The following is an 8,763-nucleotide window of genomic DNA, read 5'->3' as shown; positions in this document are numbered from 1 at the left end:
ATGACGAAGGGAAAAAACGGCGAAGGAAAAAAAATAAGGGTATTCAACAACACTTAATAGACAACGGTTTTCAAAAACCGTTGTCATAATCCTAAAAAAAACGCACATAGACAACAATTTTCAAAAACTGTTGTCATAGCATTTAAAAACTGTTGTCGCAGACCCAAAAAAACATAAATAGACAACAGTTTTTAAAAACCGTTGTCGTAAGAAAAAAAACTACTAAAATACAACAGTTTTTATTAAAACCGTTGTTAAAAGGTAAAAAGACAACAGTTTAACATAAAACCGTTGTCGTTTGAGTGTTGTTGAATGAACATTTTCTTGTAGTGTTGATAACAAAAGTCCAAGGTAACTCATGATCCATGAAAAAAATATATAGAGAGAAAACAAAAAACTAGCAATTTGGAAGTTTTGCGCCTTGGCATTATCAGAATGAAAGTTTAGTAATATGATAGCTGACGTCAAACAGAGTTGCAAATCCAAAAGATGGCCATTTGTTCCCTTATTATGGAAGTTAATTAACAATTGAACTTGTATCCAACAAATTAAAGAATGAAAAATTACTGGACAAGTTGGAAAATATGTTATTGTTTCATTTCTATGCTCGCATAATCATTGTGGTACTAATGAACCGTATACAAATTATAGGGCACTAATTGGATAATCAACCAACTGCTTGCATTTAAAGCAATGTAGAAGGTTTCATCACTTAACAAGACCTCATAAAAACAAGTCCTTCATCAAGTTCACCAGCATTACTGTAGCAGATCGATAATTCACGAATAGTTTAATGATTTCAATGCAAGTAAATGATCAAAATCAAGACTAAAAGAGATTAAAGCAGGAACCGGAACCGAGAGTGCGATGCTTTTACCTTGACGAAGGAATCGGAAGCGATGAGATAGAACCAACAATTGAGTTATTGGAGATGGATACCAGCCATTCCCTATGACCTTGATGACTGTTATCACCATCATGGACTTTCACTGCTACTTGAAGGGGTTGCAGCCCATCCCTGAGATCTTCACTGATCAAACCTTTGTAAACTCTACCAAATCCTCCAACACCCAAAACATGATCCTGCCTAAAATTCCCAACTTATTACTGAAAATGCCATACTAATTAACTCATGCCATACTAATTAATATCTATAACATGCCATACTAATTAACTCATGTATCTTGACATCTACATACTGAAAATGGCTCCATATCATATCTAAAATGGGATGTCCCTTGCTGTCAGATTCTAATTGCTTTCTCTCATAATTCCTTGGTCGAATTACTTCTTCTTCAAGTAGTTTCCACCTTTCAGAAAACGGCAACTTCACCACCCAGAAAAAGCAACATGAGATAACTCTTGACACACTTAGCATATACAGTGGAAATTCATGACACAGACATGTATTGAAATTGTAATCACTAGAAAAGAATAGGATTTGAGCTGGTAGAGAAGGATAAAAATGAAAACTGTATGGCACGAGACTAGATGATAACTAAATAGGTCATAGGCTAGAACAATAAGGTCATAGCAAAATATAGTAATACACAAAGTTACAGACATCTGGAGATGTTTTAAAATACATCTTTTACATCAATGTTTCAAAGGGAAGGAATGATAAAAGCTTTTGGTTGCTCATTCTAAAATGCAAACCAGCCAAAACATGGTTACATGGGAATTTAAGCTGCTTATCACATAAATTAAATTTCCTTTCTCATCCGTCTTCCATCTATTCTCCGATAGCTATGTATGCACAAATGACTATCTTTGGGAAATGACGCAAAAAGTAGTGTGCTATTCCATTTCAGATAAGACAGTCAATTAAGCAGGTTTCAGAAAGAATGATGAGCAGAATATAGAAAGTGGCAATACCTTCATAACGGAGAAACCGTTTAATGCAACCAAATCATATGCTAAATATCTTCTCCTGTCCTACATCTGGAATTTGGTCGATAGTCATTTCCCCATCAATCAGCGTATCATTATGGAAACTCTTTTCATGAAAAACAGAGAGATTAGGCATAAATACAGATTATATGAGTTATAAAACTTCAGACACTTATAAAGCCAGAAAAGGTGTACCTCAGCAGCATTCTTTAGGGGAAACCGCATTTGAACCCTACGAAAACATAAGTTTCGATCAATTAAGTAGCACCCCGTACTGTTAATGAACATCATGTAGCGGGTTCCATCAGCCTTCCATGTAGCATAGTAGTATCTTTGTCTTAGTAGTTGCAGATTATCTCTGCACATAACATAATATTGATTAAAAATGAGTGTTAATAATGTCTTTTCTAACATAAATAAATTTGAATAACTAGGAGCTCCAACAAAGAAAATGTGCATCCTTACTAATTATACTTCTGGCAATAAATTTTAAATAAAAAGAAAAGTGATCAGATGTGTGTTTGTATGCTGTACAAATAACTTATAATTTCTAAAATAATGTAGGCAAAAAATGAATATGGAAAAACACACACCCCTATTGTGATTCTTGCAGACTGTTCATGCCATTGCGCCCCCAGAGGACAACTCACAAAATGTCTGATTCATGAAGTAAATCTACTTAATGAGAAGTGGAGATAACTAAAAGAGAAAAACAAATTATGACCAAATAAACTTGTATTCAACAATATCACTTAGCATGAAGATTTCCTAGGTACTCAAAAGACAAGCCATGCCATATCATTATAAGATATACTGCCCTGTGATTCATATAGGGAGACATGTCTGGCTTATTCCAACACACAATCTAAAGACCACGTAGCAAACAATGAATAAGCATGTTGGATACCCTCAATAACAAAAGGCAAAACCACACAAACTCATTGAAAGAATATTAGATGGAAACACAATATATGTAAACCAATAGATTATTTGTTCCAAAAATCCAAATATACATTCATAATTTTGCAGATTTGAACATTGAAACACAATGAACTACTAGCTGTCTTTCACGTCAGGATAAAGATGTTAAATAAATAAGGTATGTATATATATACACACACATATATATATATTGACAAGGATAAAGACACACCTGTTAAGAGAAACTGGATGTGAACCAGGAAATTGTGGGTTTGTTCTTCCCTAATAACCAAGAATAAGAAACAGAGAACTAATAAGAAATAAAATATAAATGAGTTAATACGATCAAATAAAACCACAGCAAATAAGACCAAATCGCATTGTGAAAATGTGACTGTTAATTGAAAATTTTAGTAGGGCCGGATCTAAAGTATAACTATATTAGTTACCAAAATAACAGGTACTTGTGAATCAATAAATAACAGAGGCTCCCTGACTGATTATGTATAACAGATTCATAAAGGTTTGAAAAATAAAATTCATAAAGAAAGACCATAAAAGAAAAGTCGCAAACTGAGAAAAAACTGAATCATAAATCAAGAGGTGCTAGAAGAAGGGAAAAAAAGTATAGCTTATGATCTAAAATTCCAGTGTAATTGCAGCAACTTCCTATTACAGATGCAGTATTATTTAATTACCATTTAATGTGGATAATATAATTGGAAGAAATAACAACTATTACAAGGTGAAGTATCCATACCGTAGGCGGCATTAAATCAAGGAATTGGTAACAGAGGTGGCGCATTGCATCTTGCTGATCATAAGGTATTGCATCACCTAGAACATCATCATTTGTTAAAATTTTAATATCCACATTCTCCTGAAAAAGAAAGCAGGTGTAAACTTCAACATTCACCAAAATTGAAAAGATTATTGATAGTACAGTGCCTCTACTGACTGCTAAACCCACACAAAGAATAATAAAAATAGAGTCTTGTGTAAAGGATATCCATGACATATATACATACATTTTATAGCTGACACGATATGATGTCAATACCTCATCAAAGGTCTAATTATCCATGTAACAATTAACATTCTAGAGTAGATAACAAATACTAAAACCATATAAAATGTGAAATAAATCTTCAAGAAGAATGAGACCTTTTGAGAAAAAAAAACAGAAAGGCATATTTTCTGATCGCGCATTTGATTTCCACAATATAGAGAATGCATCAATTAATTCACATGACCAATATGCTATACACTAACAAATTCTAATCTAGAAATATCTAACATAGGAAAAAGAAAATCATTGTGCTGCATAAACTATCCTTTTGAATAGTCTCAACAATGATAGTTCTGGCCCCAATATTTCTTGGTAGGAAGGCATAATAAAGAGTAATAAGTACTGGAAGAAAAGAAAACAAGTAGCAGTGGACAAAGCAAGTAGCAAAACATGATCCTCAACTTCCTCAGGGTTTGAAGGCAGTTTGCTACCTTCCTTCTCCTCTTGTCTCACAACATGTGTCTGGAGTCTTGGGCATTCTGTTGATGGACAAAACAAGATTTTACAACCCATGCTTCCTTTGGTGTATCTAACATGCATCAGTACAGCACAAGCTAAAACCTGACTATTTGTACTAAGGCATAAACACGATTATCAAAAGAAAACATTGTTAAATCTGTTTCCCCCAAAAGATACAAAGTCTATAATGGTTTCAGGTCAAAAATTCACAAGCAACTTTAAAGAATACAAGGAAAACCATGTGTCTATTCCTTACTTGCAAAACCCCAGAGAACAAATAGGAAGTTTCTTTATCAAACTTAGCATGTATCTACTTTGCTCTTTAGCAAAATATCACAGCTTTAGCTACTAAAAAAATAAGTATAAGAAACAAAAAATCAACTCTCAGAGACAACCAAATCACTGGAGTTAAAAAAGAGGAGACCCACCTGACTTCGAACTGGATGACACTCCGTAGACGGATGTCTTCCCTCTGACCCAGCAGTTACCCATTAATTATCCAGGAACTACCAATACAACTCACCAAGCGCGAGATCAGCCAATCTTTTTCACAAGTAGGGTTGAGGACAGAGATAGGAAGGCATCCACAACCAAAGCTCACTCCTTTCGGTGAAGGAAGCGCACGGGGCTGCTGCTCTTGCCTCGCTACAGATTTTTCCTTGGTGCCAGACCGTGCGATAGTGCCCAAATTGTTCACCAGATCTCCTTGGTGCCAGACCGTGCGATAGTGTCCGATTTTAGTATTGTTCTTGATGAACACTTTCCATGGGCGGGTAGGGTGAGAGGAGGCCTACGTTTTCAGTCACGAAAAGGTAAGGTTTGACTTCATTGAAAGCACAGAGGAGGAGTAGACGTCGAGAGGAGATGGGTGTTCAGGTCGCTGGGACGTGGTCCGCCTCCACGACGCCGTCGCAGGCCACCGTCTTCGCTGCCGTTGTCTCCACCGTTGGGTCCGGCAAGCGGAAGGGCATCGTGGGCTGCACGTTCCTTGGGGCTGGCGAATCGGCCAGGCTACTGCGGACTCGGTCGATGGAGGTTAGGGGAGGCAGAGGAAGGCAGCCGCTTGGACATGGCTTTTTACGCCGCCGCGCCTTTGGCGCCAAGACCGAGTGCTTCCCTTCTGGCGGCGTCGATGATGGTCGGGCGGAGGAGGATAATGTGGAGGAGTTTGCTCAGAGGTTAGAGGAATCAATTCTCGAGCTTCAGCAGCAACAAGGAAATGGAGGAGACGCATCCCTGTTCTCTGCTTCCTTTTGCCTCAACACTAGCTCGCCACTGTCGTTGAGCAAGCAAGAGCCTTCAACGGAGCCCCCGTGGGTGCCGGTGAGGCCGGAGCCGCCGGACTGGCCCGGCCAGATCGTGCCGGCGAGCGTGGAGAAGAAGCAGGTGGTTTTGATCTTCCTCATCGATCCAAGATCCAAGAAGGGGAAGAGATCCAGTAAGGGGAAGAGGGAGATGAGGCTGATGGTGGAGGTTTAGGTTTAGGTTTAGACTGAGAGAAGTGGCGCGATATTAGTTTAGGTTTGGAGGGAACTTTAGAGTGTTGTAAATTTTGGCTGGTGGAAAAATTAAATTATTTTTTTTGATTCATTAACATCGGGTTTTAAAAATCGCTGTTAAAACCGGTGTCTATTAACAAAAAAAAGGCGCTCATAGACATCGGCTAAAAAACCGATGTCTATGAGCGAAAATCTGCACTCATAGACACCGGTTTTTGGAAAAACCGGTGTAAAATATTCAAAGACATCGGTTTTTGCTTAAAACTGTTGTTGTTCCACTGATGTCTATGAGGGTTTTTCTTGTAGTGCCACTAGGTGGGGTCGGCTGTATGAATCCTTTTACGCCATTGAGCTCTATCTCTTATTATATCATCATCTATATTTAAATAAATTTTACCTTGTTTTATTGTTGCTAACCAAGTCTTTTTTGGTCGTCCTCTTCCTCGTTTGATATGTATATTTATCATAGTTTCACATCGCCTAACTGGAGCATTTATTGGTCGTCTAAGTACATGTCCGTACCATCTTAAACATGTCTCTCGGAGTTTGTCCTCAATAGATGCAACTCCGACTTTCTCTCTAATGCTCTCATTCCTTATTTTATCCATCTTCGTATGTCCACACATCCACCTTAACATCCTCATCTCTGCAACTCTCATCTTATACTCATGTGCTCGAGTCATAGCCCAACATTTATCTCCATATAACATAGCAGGTCTAACTGCGGTTTTATAGAACTTACCTTTAAGTTTAAGAGGTACTTTATGGTCACAAAAAACACCCGACGCTCCCCTCCATTTCACCCATCCTGCTTATATTCTATGTAAGACATCTCTCTCAATCCCTCCATCATTTTGTAAAAATGATCCTAAATATTTAAATCTCTCGGTTCCGGGCAACTCGTCCTCTCCTATCTTAACAATTATTTCATTACTTCTAATATTGCTAAACTTAAATTCCATATATTCTGTCTTTAATCTACTAAGCTTAAAACCTTCCCCTTCTAGTGTTTCCCTCCAAGATTCTAGCTTAGCATTTACTCCTTCATGTGTCTCATCTACCAAAATTCTAGTATTTCTTGTTTGGACAAGAAAGGTTTTTCATTTGTAATAAAGGACAAATGTTGCTCCATTTATTTCAATGATATGTTCTATTGTAGTGCACCACTTATAAATGGCCTCTATGTTCTAGACATTTGGCAACCCAATCTATAATATAAATACCAAACGGTTCAAATCTAATGATTTGAACCAAACATATCTCTGGCATTGTCGCTTGGGTCACATAAATAAGAGTCGCATATCCCAACTCTATAAGGATAGACTTTTGGACTCATTTAATTTTGAATAATATGAGGCATGCGAATCTTGTCTTCAAGGCAAGATGACAAAGACTCCATTTAGTGGGCATGGTGAAAGGACTAATGATCTGTTAGGACTCATACATACTGATGTATGTTGCCCTTTCAGAATAGCAGCTAGAGGAGGCTATTATTACTTCATTACCTTCACTGATGATTTCAGTAGATATGGCTATGTGTATCTGATGAGACACAAGTCAGAATCCTTTGAAAAGTTCAAAGAATTTAAGAATGAAGTACAAAACCAACTTGGTAAGAGTATTAAGATGCTTTAATCAGATCGAGGTGGGGAATACCTTAGCCAAGAGTTTCATGACCATCTTGTTGAGTGTGGGATCATATCTCAACTCACTCCACCTGGAACACCACAATGAAATGGTGTATCAGAAAGGAAGAATCATACTTTATTAGATATGGTATGATCGATGATGAGTCAAACAAATCTTCCTGCTTCATTCTGGGAGCATGCTCTAGAGACGGCCTCTTTCACACTTAACCAAGTTCCATCTAACACCGTCATAAAGACATCGTATACGATATGGACAGGGAAGAGTCCCAAAATGTCTTTCATGAAGATTTGGGGTTGTGAGGCTTATGTTAGATGACAAGTCTCAGATAAAGTAGGACCCAAATCAGACAAGTGTTATTTTGTTGGATATCCCAAGGAAACAAAGGGATATTACTTCTATAATCCCACACAAGGTAAAGTGTTTGTTGCCAGTAATGATGTCTTTTTAGAAATGGAGTTTATTTCTATAAAAACTAGTGGGAGTGAAGTCAATCTTGAAGAAATTCAAGATACACAAACTGTTGATGCGGGAAGCATCCGACGATCGAACATGTGTTTTGATTATGTCAAAGGGTTCAAAGTTAAGCTATTTTGTTATCTGATATGTTTGATTGAGATTACAGGAAAGTCCTAAGTTTACTTAGGTAAAATTCCTAGCTACGATTAGGCAGGTGAAAGCCCTAGGGGTGGTAGCCCTAGGTGAAGAAAAGTCCTAGTTGCGGTTAGGCAAAGGGAAACCCCTAGGGGGCGGTAACCCTAGGTGCTAGGGTTGGTAACCCTGGGTCCTAGGGGGCGGTACCCTAGGGGGGAAGTCTTGACGAATCGAAGCTTCGAGCAAAAATCCTAGGGGCGGTAACCTAGGTTGAAATCCTGGTGTCGCGAACCAGGTGGGAGCGGATGTCCAGCATGAAGACCGGAAGCTTCGGACACTAAGAAAAAGTCCAGTCGGTCTGGAGGACCGGTCTGGCAACAGGTATGCTCTCCTGAGTGGAGTAGGTGAGGACGCGTTCCCCGAAGAGGAAATAGTAGGCGTCGGTTCAACCTAGGGTTTCTAGTTGGAAATTCGAAGTTAGAACCGGACAGTCTGGAGATTGTCAAATACTTTGGTTATCATGTTTATAGTGTACTAACTTTGTTTTGTAGGATATGTTGTTGTTTTGTGGACTAACGTATCTTGCAAGGACCAAAGAGTAAGTTTTGCCTCGGATGAACAGTGCCCGAGGCGCCCTCCATGGAGCTTGGAGGCGTATCGGGTGCAAGGCTGAGAAGTCTTCAC

General features: G+C 38.4%; 1 long non-coding RNA gene across 1 annotated transcript; it reads right to left on the bottom strand.

Annotated features, from left to right (window-relative positions):
* Positions 1 to 2,140: 2,140 nt before the first annotated feature.
* LOC121981703 lies at positions 2,141 to 3,727 on the bottom strand. The gene is made up of 3 exons (XR_006111914.1): positions 3,572 to 3,727; positions 3,044 to 3,093; positions 2,141 to 2,248 (listed from the first exon to the last, which is right to left on the bottom strand). It is a non-coding gene; the product is annotated as an uncharacterized LOC121981703 (long non-coding RNA).
* Between the last annotated feature and the right edge of the window lie 5,036 nt (positions 3,728 to 8,763).

This window comes from Zingiber officinale, chromosome 1B (genome assembly GCF_018446385.1).
Source record: "Zingiber officinale cultivar Zhangliang chromosome 1B, Zo_v1.1, whole genome shotgun sequence".
NCBI lineage: Eukaryota > Viridiplantae > Streptophyta > Magnoliopsida > Zingiberales > Zingiberaceae > Zingiber > Zingiber officinale.
This window is presented reverse-complemented; position numbering and strand designations above follow the sequence as displayed.